The following is a 14,178-nucleotide window of genomic DNA, read 5'->3' as shown; positions in this document are numbered from 1 at the left end:
TGTACAAAGCCACAACAGTTCCACGATGATATTGACCATTTCTGTGGGCTAAAGACTAGAATCCACGCTTTGTGAGCCAAATTTCACAACTAGGCCTTTCATAAGCCATGACCAGTCTTCTTTCACTGTGAGTTGCATTCTCAAAGACAAACTATCTTTGTGCAACGGCTTGGAGAAAGCAGAATGTAATTCTTTCATAACATTAGTGGGAAAATCCAGAAAAGATTTCAGTGAGCTTGGATTGGAGAGTGATATCAAATCAAGGCCCATGGTTCTGAAATCATCCACGTGGTTCTAAACTAAATGCACTACAAGCTTAGAGCAAAAAGTGGGCTAAAATCCGATCCACGCCACTATCAGGAATATCTATGTTGCCTGAATTAATTAGTCTTAGAGCACGAATTGATGTAAATATCTGAGCAATTAAGGGCAACCGACTCATTCAGTTATTTCAGATTTTCAAAACCAATAATATGGGCGTCCATAGAAACCTCGGGCTGAGCATTAGTCACATATAATGGGGTAGAACCCAAACCAAAATTAGTTACTGCCTCGCTGATTTGGGAATATCTTCTTTCATTCTCTGATATTATCGGTCCACGATTGTGGACCCGAGGTGAAGTTACTTGGGGTTTCGGATCCAGTATATATTTGAGGAGACTTGATGATTATTCGCAGAAGCGGTCGGGATTTCTCTTGATAGTCCAACACAGTTTTCCGATGAAGAACTTGTGGATGTTATCTGACCATCCCAATCTTGTGATGGAACTACATTGGTCTGAGGATTATTTTGTAGTATTGATGCCTTTTGTTTGACCAAGAATGTCTTGATGTTTCCTTGCAACAATTTGGTCACTTGTTCCTTTTCTTTGGCGTTTTCTTTTGAAACCTGGCATCAGTCTCCCGCATGTTATTTTGAGCTTCACCGTCCTCCATATTGTCGGATCTCAATAATATTATACTCTGTTAGTTGTCGTTCAGTAGCATCCTCTCCCTTTTCTTCCGAATCCCTCCCTTTTTCCTTATCGTTCACCCAATTCACGGAATAAACTGCTTTTAGATCTGTTATTTCTTGTACTGAAGTGAGTTTACAAATTTCATAGAAGAGGATCTACTTGGTGGTTTTGATTTCGGCAGATTTTTTGATTTCTTAGTTTGATTGTTGCAGTTTGTTCCCATCTTTTGATTTGTCACAGGAGAAACCACTATTGTGAACTCTTTATTTGCAAACTCATCTGTATTAAGAGCAAGTCGAATCCCCACATTCAGTGGCGATTCAGAAGTTCCTCCATCTGATCCTTAGGTGATAATTGATCCATTAGCACATTTTGATTTCCAGGAAGTGAGTCATTCAACTCAAAGGGCGGACAAGTTGGTGTATTTAAAGTGATTATTTTCCGATGTTTAGGTTCTTGATCTAGTTTGAGATTATAGCAAGCTGTCCGGCATTGGCTTGAACCGTCTCTCTTATGTTATCATAAAACTTCAGCATTGATTGTAAAACCAAATGCATGGCTGAAATAGAGGCAGTGCTGAGAGTGTTTAGCGAGAAGGATTGCAATAGAACTTTGTTACCGAAAGGGTCATCTTGCAGATTGAAAATCTTCTCTCTACCTTCATCCGGTCGCACACACAGGGTATTAGCATATTAGTCATGCCAAGAACCGGCATTTTTAATATCTGCTCCTTGTTAATTGATATCCGTAACGCCTCATCATCCCGAGCTTGGCACATGCGTAAAAATGATTCATCAAGGATCACTGTGTCCCTAAATGATGGCTGGTCGGTGGAAATTTGGTAGTTGGCTGTGTGGTCTTTAAACGTTAGATTAGAAGTCTCATTCGATGCTACATCCGATGTAAGGGAAAGCACAGCAACCGGCTCTGTGACATTATCACAGGCTTCCTGCCCATTAACCGTTGGTATAGACTCACCAGTCGGGGGTGCATCACTATGCACCATGACTTGAATGTTTGTGGGACTAGTCCTCAAGTCATAACCTAAATAATTAGTAGCGAGAGAGCAAGAAGATTCAATAAAACAGTCAGACATAGCATACCGCTTTAGTGTCAATACCAAGGCTGAGATTTGCAGTATTCAAAGAAGCGCTAGACCCAGCAAACTGAATGTTTATTTTCTCCTTTTGTCCAGCAGCGGACCGCAGCTAACCACACTTACACCACACTTCCGCACCACGCTTCATGAAGGCAGCAGGTTTTTCAGAGTTTCTGGTGTGCTTGTGAAAAATGTACTCCAAGGAACAAAGCAATAGCAAAGTTGGGTCCTTCAGAGCTGACCACACTTATACCACACTTACGAAAACCATATACATTAATAAACAAGTGTACACATTATGTACAGGCGTGTGGCTGCTGCAGTCTTGTATGTGTTGCTATTCTCTATAATGGGCAGGGCCAGGCCCTCCCTGCTGCTCCCAAAGGGGCTGGCCTGCCCCATGTGCTGGACTAATCCCACCATCCAGTCCTTTAAGTGGGGGTAAGTAATTGAAGGGGGGCCCTCATTGGGGGCGTGGCTTCCATGGTGGGCGTTGCCTAAAAGTGCACAAACCATAGTGAGGTGCGCAAACATATATATAAATGTGTGTTAACATTTATATATTTGTATGCGCACCTTACTAGGGTTTGTACACCTTCAAGTCATCTTTTATAAACATAGAAATGTTACATATTTCTATGTTTATAAAAAGGTGGCTTGAAAGTGCACAAACCATAGTAAGTAAGGTACGCACACTTGTGTGCTTACCTTACTATGGTTTATGTGACCCAGGTCTTTTTCTGTTCTGGACATGGCGGTATCGGCCATTCATTTAGAAAGTTGGCATCACTCAATGTGTAAGTGTGGGGTCTCCACTCACAGGTGACATAGGGTCAGTGTGCATGATCCAGAATGGACCGTCTATTCCACCAATTCACCTGGGGTCAATGAGCAGTTCTGGGGTCTCCCTTCGCACCTCTTACCAGGGTCAGAAGGCAAATATTTAGGATTCTTTTCACATGAGCGACCTTGGGTCAGAGAGCAGGAATGTCACTAAAATGCAGAATGTCTGACCTTAAAAGTCTTGACATGCAGAGTGCTATTAAAAAAAAGAGGACAGATGTAGGTTACTCTCTCATGAAGGGGGGAGTTTTACTAGTCGAACGTACATTTGAGACATTGTAAACTGCACTTCTGTTCCACCTGGTGCATGGTATAAACATCCCCGCCATCTCACATACGGTAGCTCAGGCTCTCTCAGTAGTTTGTCCAAAAGGGTAAATGAGCTTAAAGCGCTGCGCCAAAACGACAGGCGCCATAACGCTTGAGGACCAATGTCCTGTTCCAGTCATCCAAACTGTGAAACATGCTTTCAAGGTAGCTTACCCCACCTGCCGGCCTGTTTGACAAAAATATGTTGGTGTTTTGAAATGCAAAATGCATCTTTCCATACAACTAACTGTATACGAACAACAAGTTCAACGTGATAGTGGTATTCCTCATCAGTCACCTTCAGTGCCATCCCATCCGACAGTCACCCATTAATCTAATTAGCCACAGCCAGAACTGCACCACACCTCCTGTGAACAACCAGGATCTAGGACACGACATACGAGGGAGATTGTTAAATCTTTAGGCCAGGATGACAGTAATCAATATGAATTAAGGTTAAGTGCAATAATACACGGAGCCAGGTACTTAGCAGTTTAACTCCTTTATTCCTTTTCCTCTGACTGCCGAATTGGCGGTAACCCTGCCCACACCACGTGATCGGCCAACATCCGATCTAGATATTGAAATATAAACATAGGACATTACATCTCCCCCTTGCTTAATAGCAACTTCGCATGCTAACCTATTTATTCAATCCATCTTGAGGGTGTGCGAATGGCTCTTCTCGAACGATTTTGCGTTGGAAGGGTCCCATTTTCCTTGCCTCCATCACTGTCGTCCGTGTCCATGAACTCAGAGACACCATCAGAGGAGTCCTTGGCACTGGTTGAATGTTCACTCCACGGAGCCAGGTCACTTTCAACCTTTCTGAAGAACGAGGAGTTTCTTGTAATGGTGCCGGTGGGACTCGCTGCTGTTACCATGGACCCTTTAATGTGTGTCACTGTCATGGGTTCAGGGTTAAATGCTGGTGTCTCTTTATATGCTTGGGTCTGGCGTACCAGAACTTGGTCTCCCACGTGAAGGTCGTTGGCCTTTGCTCTCCTGCCCTCGGCATACTCTTTCATGTTGACCTTGCTTTCTTCATTGTTTGCTCTGGCTTTGGCATCAATGTCCACTGTCATTGCCTTGTTAAAATTGTACGGGAGGGTGGTTCTTATGATGCAACCAAACATCAATTCTGAGGGGCACAAACCGGTGAAGCTGTGTGGGGTGTTGCACTAATCTCTGAGGGGTGTGCAGATGGCCTGCATAAACGATCCTCTTGTGATTGAACAAATTTGTAGAGTGCTTTTCAGGTTGGCCATGAATCTCTCCACCGTGCCATTTGCCTGAGGCCAGAGAGGCGTGACTTTGCGGTGTTGGAATCCTAGAAGTTCTGAGAACATTGTGAAGTCATGTCTGCTAAACGGGGGTCCATTATCTGATTTCACGATGGTGGGAATTCCATAATCTGAGAAGGTCTTGTCCAGGCCTCGGATGACCGAATGTGCTGCCGTGGAATGTATTAAATGTCTCTCCGGGAACCTGGACATTTCATCTATGAGGACTAAAACGTGACTGAAACATAGTTTCCATTGGAGAAGGGTCCAAACATATCTACGGCGACTTTGTCCCAGACCTGCTAGGGCATTGCTGTCATTTTGAGTGGTTCAGGGAAAGTGCATGGAGCAACTGCTTTCCAGGCGATGCATTTTCCCAGCGTCTGTTCCACCCTGTGTCCTTTGTATGCCATGGCAATTACTCAGTCTTGAAAGTACTCAGGGATGACGATCTGGTTTTCTTTCAGCAGTAACCCTTCGGGGGACACTTACAGCGTGTGTTTTATCAGGTGGAAAGTCCAGAGGTGTTTCGTTTCTGTCTCTGACTGGGATGTTCCTCTTTGGCTTCCTTGATGCCATCTTTCCGACATTACACAGTCTTTTATGGTCATGAGGATATTGTCTTGACACATGCCGTCAAGTATTTGTGGTATGGTGAGAGACTTGGGCAGCGCATTGCTCACAATGTAGTTGAGGTATTGGTTGGCTTTGATGGATTGACTTTCTACTTTGGCTGGCAGTGGTTATCTGGATAGGAAATCGGCCAGGTTGCTGTCCTTGCCTGGTCGATTCATTATGGTGAAGGAATATTCTTGCAAACAGAGTCCCCATCGCACAATGTAAGGCAGCATTTTGGCTGTAGGTTTGCCATAGATGGTCGTGAGGGCTTGGTGGTCGGTGATGATGGTGAAAGGCCGTCCATAAAGGAACAGGTTGTAGTGCTCGCACGCCCACACTAGTCCGAGGCTTTCCTTCTTTGGTTGCGAGTATGCACGCTCAGTCGACGATAAGCTACGGCTTGCATAGGCCACTATGCAACATGCAGATGAGGGTGGGGCACCTGGCTTTACTTGTGCAAGAATTGCACCAAGGCCGACATGGCTTTTGGCGACTGTTAGCTCAGTGTCTAGGTCAGGATCATAACATGCCATATTTGAGGCAGAGGTGATGTGCTTTTTGATTTCTTGGAACGCATCTTCACAGTGAGTGGACCATGCAAAATCTTGTCCTTTGCCGATGAGTAGATGGAGGGGTGTGCTTACAGAAGCAAAGTCCTGTATGTACCTGGTGCAATAGCTTGCCATGCCCAGGAATGATTATTTATGTATTTATTTGGATTTAAAAAGTGCCCAACAGCCCAGAGGCATTGTGGCGCTGTTACAGGATATTCACTTAATACATAGTAAAGCAAGTGGTAGCAGTTAATTACAGGTTATATACAGGTTAAACATGACAATGCTGATGGAGTTCCAAGGTTACAGCAGAACAGTATTAGGGGCAATACATTTGGCAAATAGTCTAATTAAATAGCTTTGTTTTTAGCACCTTTCTGAATATTGTGAGGGCTTGTTCCTTTCTTAGGCTGAGTGGGAGTGCATTCCAGGCTTCTGGATGGCCGATGATGGCGTGGGCACTTCTACCAGGGCTTGCACTTTGTCTGGGTGGGGTTGCAAGACGTTGTGCAAAAATATATGCCCAACGAATTTAAGTGTCGTTTTTCTTAGCTTGCACTTGTCTGTGTTTAGGGTCAGATTAGCTTCTTTGAGCGGCATGCATACTCGACGCAGTGTATCATCATGGGCCTCCGGGGTTGCACCGAAGATTAAGATGTCGTCGCTGTATTTAAGGCATTGGGGAATGTGTGTGATTATTTTATGTATCTCATTTTGAAAGATCTCAGCAGCAGATGATACTCCAAAGCTGAGGCACTTGTAGCGAAATAACCCTAGATGTGTGGAGAAAGTGGTTAAGTAACGACAGTCCGGATGCAATTTCAGTTTGTGTTTTCCGTTGTTTAAATCTAATGTGGAGAAAACCTTTGCAATGTGTAGCAGATGCATCATATCAATCATTCTTTGGGACATGTGTCGTTCTCTTTCAATTGCGATATTTGGTGCTCTCATGTCCACGCAGATGCAGATGCTTTTGTTGTTTTCCTTTTTGGGAACGGGAACTATGGGCGATATCCAGGGCATGGGTCCCGTTACGTGCTCTATAATGTCCTGATTTAGCAGAAATTGTATTTTATCCTCCACTTGCCTTTGGATGTTTTTTGGTATTCCTCAATAGTCTTGTGCTAACAGTTTGATGTTTGTGTTGATATGCAACTTGATTTGTTTCCCTTTGAGTTTTCCCAGGCCTTGGAATAGTGTCAGGAACATTTTTACCATCATGTCTTTTGGACTTGTCGTGTAGGCTGACATGATTTGGTACATCACATGCACCAGTCCCATCTCTATGGCAGATCTGAAGCTTAGGATGCTGCCTCCTGGTACTTTGATCACCTATATTATGGCCTTCATCCTCTTGTCCTTGTATGTGCAAGTAGCCTAGAACATTCCTTTGCATTCCAGTGGTATTTTCATACCGTATGGATATATGTCAATGTTGGCAGGCTTCAATGGTTTCTTGTTTTCGAGTGATTGATATGTCTCTTCGTTAATCACGTTGACTGTGGCTCCCGTGTCAATCAGAAATCCTCTACTGTTTCCGTTTATCTATATCAGCAGTGTCAGGCTGTATTGGGTTGCCGTTTTGTTTCCTATAGCATGGACGTATCCTCTTTTACGGTTGCTGCTTGATGACGAGGAATCAAAGTCATTCTGGCGTCTCTGTGAGGCTTCTATATATCTTATTTTCTGCCGCGATGATCTCCTCTTTGACTCTTCTGGGGAGCATGGGCGACGGGTGTCCTCCCTTCTGTCTCTGTGTCATCTGTCCCTGTGTGACAACTCCCTCTTTCTGCTGTTTGATCAATGTCTGCTGGCGGCGGGGGATCTCCATGCTCTGGAATGGGTGTCTTACCGCCTTCTGATTTTCCCCTTGATCATCTGTTTTTGGAAGAACTTGATGTTCTTGCACACTGACTGGAAGTGGTTTTCACCTGCATATTTGTCACACTTATGCCCAACAGCGGGGCACATGCCTATATGGGGAAAGTTGAATCTGCAGCAATAAAAACATTTTTAATCTTGATTTCTTTCAGGCAATCGTACTTGATGCAGGGATGTCTGGGATGCTGTCTGCGTAATCTTGATGTTGCTCAGGGATTCTGTCTGCATGGATAGTGCCATGTCCACTCTTGCGAGTTGTATAATTTCTTCTAGTGTTCTGTAATAATTTCTTTCGGAAATCAGCTGATTGTTTGGGATTATAAGACTGTCCGTAGAATAGCTAACAAAGTCGCAGTATTTTACTCTTTTGCGTAACCTCATTACGAAGTTGTCTAATGTTTCTTCCTTGTCTTGCGTGGATGTGTGGAATATTTGGCGTTCATAGTCTACGTTCCTCAAAGATGCGAAATACTTGTTCAATGAATCAATGATGCCTTGAAATGTGTCAGCTGAGCTTTCTGGCATGTCAAATACAATGTCCCTTACGATTGGTCCCAAGGAGTGCATCAGTATGCCTCTGAGGTGGTGTTCTTCCCTTACTCAAGTTGAATCAATATAAATATTGAGATCTTTAAGCCACCTGTTCCACCGGGGTGCCAAGCTATGGGTGTCAGAAATGTCAAATGGCTGTATTGTCTGTAATTGCAGAGACTCCTATCCCCTATCATCTCTGGCCACTGGGTTTTGTGTGGAGTAGCTCGAAGATGGGCTGGAGGAGCTACTGACTGCTTCATTCTCTGACATTATAGCGGTGCACTGTGTGGTGTGGCGCTGGGGAGGAGGGGAAGGCTGGGTGTGCGCTCTCATCTTCTGTTCATGGGTCAATGATGGCCGTCCATTGAAGGAAATCTTGTGCACTTGTTGACAGGGCGTTCCAGTCCACAGTAGGCATTGGTGAAGGCTGGCTTGTAATGTTGGGCCTTCCAGGCCACGTGCTATTTCCTTACGTGATGTCAATATTTACAGTGTTCTATATAATGGTGAAAATTGAGTAATGCCCCCATACACACACTTTGTCTACTACTTTCTATTCCCCCTTTTCACTTTTTCGTTTGTGTGTGTTTACTATTCTTACATTGCATTTGTATTGTTCAATGTGTGCACCATTGTATGGTAACAAATGGAAAGACATGCCACAATGTATATATTTTACTCATGTGTCTAGTCCTGTGTGAGGTGTACATGATTCAATCTTGAACTGTGGGTTACCTTTTAGTAATGCAATGATGGTATAATGTCCTGAACAAGATGCCTGTTGCAATCCTGACAGAAGACACTTCTTTCAGAAATTCTTCTATGCTAACTGACCTGTGCACTTGTGTTAGTCCTGAAATGAGTGCCACAATTATGGAATGAAGTGGTGGTACCCCTTCTTCTGTGATATGCATTTGTTCAATCCTGCAGCGAGGATCCACTTTGATTATTGCATTTGTGGTGACCTATCCTGTGTGAGGTGAACATGTCTCAGTAGTTCAGTCAGTGTTAACCTTTATATTAGGCAGTGTTTTTTAAATGTGTAAAGGTCAATCATTTTTAATTTTTGTAAGGTTTTGAATACTTTTTGGAAGTGGGCAGTGGTGCTAGTTTGAAATGGACAAAAAATGAAATATGGATTTCGGACAGGTGAATAGTGTTGTATGGACATAATGACATTTTTGAAGGTTTATTTCTTTAGATAGAAATGTGTGGATTGCATAATTACTAGTTAAAGCTGTTTTGACAGGAGTAAACTTTGATAGAATCCATAATTTTGTTCCATTGTAGGTGAAATGGGAAGGTATTTCATTTGAGGACTTTGTATCTGTACTTTTGCGGAATCATTTAGCATATGCTGCATTATTTCTGGATATTTGTATAACTTCATGATTTCTACTTTGTGATTTTTATGTGATGGTGGCATGTCACCTGTATAACTGCTTATTTGCATAACGTTCTATATTCCAGCATGTTCTTTTGAGGGTATGAGGGTCTATGACAAATGTTATTATTTTTGCAGCTACATTTTGAAATGTGAATTTTAGCATGTGTTTAAAGTTATGTTTTGGCTTTTTAATTTTATGAGAATGAGTTTGGAATGATGTAATCTTTGGGGAATATGATTCAACTGTTTGAAGGTACATATGATAAACACATTATTTGTATTTGTATGTTGGCATATTGTGAGTAGCCTGAGGTTGTCCTCACTTCTTCCCCCAATATATCCTCCCTCCAGGTGGCCAGGGAAAGGCCGTCATCATCGGATCCTGACCCTGGGGGTGGATATGCGAGGGAGGATCATCTGGGTGATGGAGACTTTGAGTGAGGAGATGAGGAATCCTGAGATGAGACATTGTATCCCCCTTTTTCCTCTCACAAGGTCCCCTCAATCCACTAACCTTTGTGGGTTACTGTAAGTCAGATCCTTCTGTTCCCATTGACATTTAGTCATACTCACATCACTTTAGTACTGGGACGAGGAAGAAGCAACAGAAAGAGACAAAAGACTATAGAACCAACAATTTGCGGTCTAGTCATCAAAGAACCAATCATCTCAGCGGGATGTTTAAATACCTGCAATACCGGAAGAAGGAAGAGAATTGTGTTGGCTATGGCTGTGGACGCGAACAGACCCAATCTCCCTCAGAAGTGGTGCAGAGGGAAGAGCAAGTGCCAGTGTAGTGGAGCAAGGAGACTCACTGAGAGCCGCAGCAAGATAGCAGCAGGCTGCGAGGACGCTGAGTGCAGGGAAGAAGATCTGGGGCGTTCACATATGGAGAAGCTGGACGAGGCTTACCGGAGCTCTTATCCGAGACGCTAGGAGAAGTGGCGACCGCGGAAGCCAGACGGACCTGATGAAAGCGAAAGCAGAGCAGACTTCACCATAGAAGGAGCTATGATTCACTACGAGAGAAACAAAAGGTGCCCGAGGAGATAGGTGAGTCCCGTGAGATGAAATAGGGGCACCAGGGCATAGCGGAGGCTGCCTGTGTGAAGAACTAGCAACAAGTGGAAAATCCTTAACCTAGCAGGGAAAGCGACCAGGTTAATATGGGAAAAGCCAAATCCCAAAAGGCTAAAGCAAAGTAAAGGTGCAAATGACATTCCACGTAAAAATAAGAACCTTTGAATACCAAACTGAATAAAAGTAAGCATTTTGAATACTGTTTGGAAGAAAAGCAGTTTTGTATGAAAACGTATGAAACTTCAGGAACTGTGAACTTTGAGAGAACATGCATTGGCCAGAGCTACATGAACTATATCAAGAGGTTGTGTGTTTTGAAAGAATAACCATTGGCAAGAGCCACAAGAATCTGGGAAAGTGCAACTTATGTTTAGTGGCAAACTTGTGTGTTGTGAGAGAAACATGTATTGGCAAGAGTCACAAGAATCTGCGAAACGGCAACATATGATTAGTGGCAAACTTGGGTGCGGCTTTGAGAAAGAAACTAGTATTGTCAAGACCCACAAGAGAATAGGAAAGTTCCATTTGCTTAGTGGCCAACAAGTAAAAGTAAAGCATAAAGAGGATGTGAGATGAGCCTGATCTAAATCCCACTGTGAAGCTGAAACAGTGGCAACGTGCAAGTGAAGGAAAAACCAGTTAGGTCTATCGGTTGTGTGACCTGTAGTGGGTGGACTGTGTGGTCCAACAACTGCGCTTAGACCGAGGACTCCCACCAAGGAAAGCGAATCGTAATGTGAATCTGAAAGAAGCCCTGTGTGAACTGGAACTGAGGATATGAACTTTGTGAACTTTGTAAAATGGTTGAAAGACTTAATCTTAAGGAAATCCAGTGTGAACTGGAACTGAGGATTTGAACTTTGTGAAATTGTTGAAAGACTTGAAGCTTTGGGGAAGGGAGACCCCTTTTTGGTTTTGTGAACTATCCTGAAGCCTTGGGGAAGGCAAACCCTTTGGTGTCTTGTGAACTATCTTGAATCGTGGGGAAGGGAGATCATTTCCAACCCACAGCTGGTAGCAACTTGGAACTATTATTTGAACACTTATAATTTTGAAGCTGACATCCCTACACTTTTGATACAAATAGAAGTGATGGCAAGTATAGGTTTCGACACAGACAGACTTTTACTTTGGACATCCTGACATAGACTATCCTTAGTTTCCTTTAGGTAGGGAAATCCCACCTTAGTTCAGGGTAAGTTAGGCCTTTTTCCATTCCTCTTTTGATATAATAAAAGTACAAAGAGAAAACTGGAATTCAGTTGTCTGTGTCTGCTTCATGATGCCTTTGCAATATGTATGTTGTGGACGTTATTGATTTTGCTTTGGTCTTTAAGGGAAGACAGTAGTTTGTTGCCTTGTGGTTTTGTTTGCATGGCAGATGAGTCATTTATTAGCGTGACCTTTTTTATTTTGGCATGTCCATTTGTGGCTTAGCAGTAAATATATGCAGGAATTCATGATAAGTGTATCGTAGTAGGAAAGATTTTAGTGTTGAAGTGAATGTGTAATTATGATTGTGGTAAGTAATGTGAGTGTTTATATTATGAATATTTAAATATATGCAGTTTTTATGTGTGTTTTTAAAATTATTTTTCGGTGCTTTGTTCCTTTGTGACTTGAGCATGTTTTATTTACCTTGTAAAAATAAGGACATTGCCAATACAGCTTCTTTGGGCATGTTGGCATTGTTAACAGAAGTGAACATGGAGCAGCACATGCAATGTAAAGTGGCCCTTGTACGTATGATGATCTTGCAAAATGTGACATTGAAAAATGTAGTTCACTTGCAAGAACTGTACAAAGACTTACATTTTGCATGCAGTCTCACTCTTCGTTGTGATAGGAATTTGTTGAAGCATTATGCGTATGATTTCATACATATTTTTAAAGGTAAGGAGTATTTTCTTTCATTTCACACATGATTTCTGACAATACATATATAGAAGAGTAAATATATGCTCCATGCAGAAAAGTACAGTGCAAACATGTAACTCTGCCGAGCCCATCAACTGGCAACCCTCAGCAACGCCCATCCCGTCACCTGTCCGACACTACCTCCAACTCCCTCGTCCCATCCCCACCTCACTGGACAAGCATTGCCCACCTATGACCATCTCCATCACACCAACCATCACCAAATGGTCTACCCCAGGACCCCATTTCTTATGCTGAGCATGGCGCTTCTTGCTGACCTTCCACCCTCTTGCACATTCCTTCAGCATCCAAACGCATAATATTTAGAGGTAGATGAGGACCCGCAACTCTGCGTGCCTCACCTGCCCTACACCCCTCGATTCAGATACCCTCCAGTAGCCACTCTACCATGTCCCCTTTAACATCCCTCTCTCCCACCCATTCCTTGCAAACAGCATCCTCCTTCTCTCTCCTTTAACCCTCTTTGTCCCCTCTTTGCCAGCACCTGTGTACCATCCCGTAACACCTAACAAGACTCCTCTCTACAACCCACCACCTCTCACCACCACGCCTCAACCCTCAGAGCCTTTCGCTACCACCCAAACTGCCCATACTACACCACTACCAACTCGTAGACCTGCAACCGCACCCCCTCTCTTCCCAGTCCCTAGACACCAACGGCCCTCTAGGCACTCTCTACAGTATCCCCACAGCCACCTCCATCCGTCCTATTACACTTCCCTACCCAAATTACCTTTTCCCCTCCACCAACACCTACCCTCCAATGACCCTGATCAATCCAGCCCAGCCAAACCCAGACACCCGGGCAAACACTGCCCCGTCTACCTCTCACATCACCTGCCTCCTCTTTAATGCCCACTCCGCAGCCAAGAACAAGCACAGCATTTTGATCTCCTAACCTTCGAGACCCAAATCTAATCTTCATCACCGAAACCTGGTTCTCAGAAGACCTCAAGCCTATCGCTCATGAAGCATTCCCACATGACTTCTCACTCATCACCCACAACAGACCTTGTAGAGGAGGCGGATTAGCCATCCTGCACAAACCTCACACCTCTATCACCTCCACTGAAATCCAACCCAGCACAGCTAATTGCAAATCCCTCTTAGTCAAACGTTCTCTCCTGCCTACTCTCTCACACAGCTTCCTACTCATCTACAGGCCCCCAGGTTCACCATCCGGCACTTACCCTACTGGGAGACTTTAACATCTGGTTCAATCTCCGCAACAACTCCATGACCTATCCCTGGTCGACAGCCTAGAGGCACTCAACCTCACCCAGCATATCAAATGACCAACACATACCACTGGCCACACCCTCAATGCCATTTTCAGCTCTTCTGACCTCATCTCCACATACATCTCCAACCCCCAACCCCTCATCTGGACAGACCACTCTGCCATAACTTTCTCCATCCTCATACCTCCACCATCTTGTATCCTGGCTTGCAACATTATGTGCTACTTCTGACTTCTGCAATTGTATTCGCTCTCCCCTCTTGCTTCTCCACTCTTTTTGACAGCTTACTCTGTTCTCTCCTCCTCTCCCTTGCTCCCTTTTCCTATCTCCTCCCCTTCTCCCCTTTCTTTATCAATGCACTTACTCTATCAGAATTGTCCCTGGACCTAGTATGATAGCAACCTTGTCTGTCTCCCCTTACTCTCCCCCCAGCACTATCTGAAATGTTGTCAGGC

General features: G+C 43.8%; 1 protein-coding gene across 1 annotated transcript in view; it reads right to left on the bottom strand.

The window, feature by feature from the left end:
• The window catches only part of LOC138504783 (circularly permutated Ras protein 1-like), a 792,342-nt gene that overhangs the window by 667,190 nt on the left and 110,974 nt on the right, over window positions 1–14,178 (bottom strand). The window lies entirely within an intron of this gene.

This window comes from Ambystoma mexicanum, chromosome 11 (assembly GCF_040938575.1).
Source record: "Ambystoma mexicanum isolate Mex_15411 chromosome 11, UKY_AmexF1_1, whole genome shotgun sequence".
Taxonomy (NCBI): Eukaryota; Metazoa; Chordata; class Amphibia; order Caudata; family Ambystomatidae; genus Ambystoma; species Ambystoma mexicanum.
Note: the sequence above shows the minus strand (reverse complement) of the source record. Positions and strands in the feature narration are given on the sequence as shown.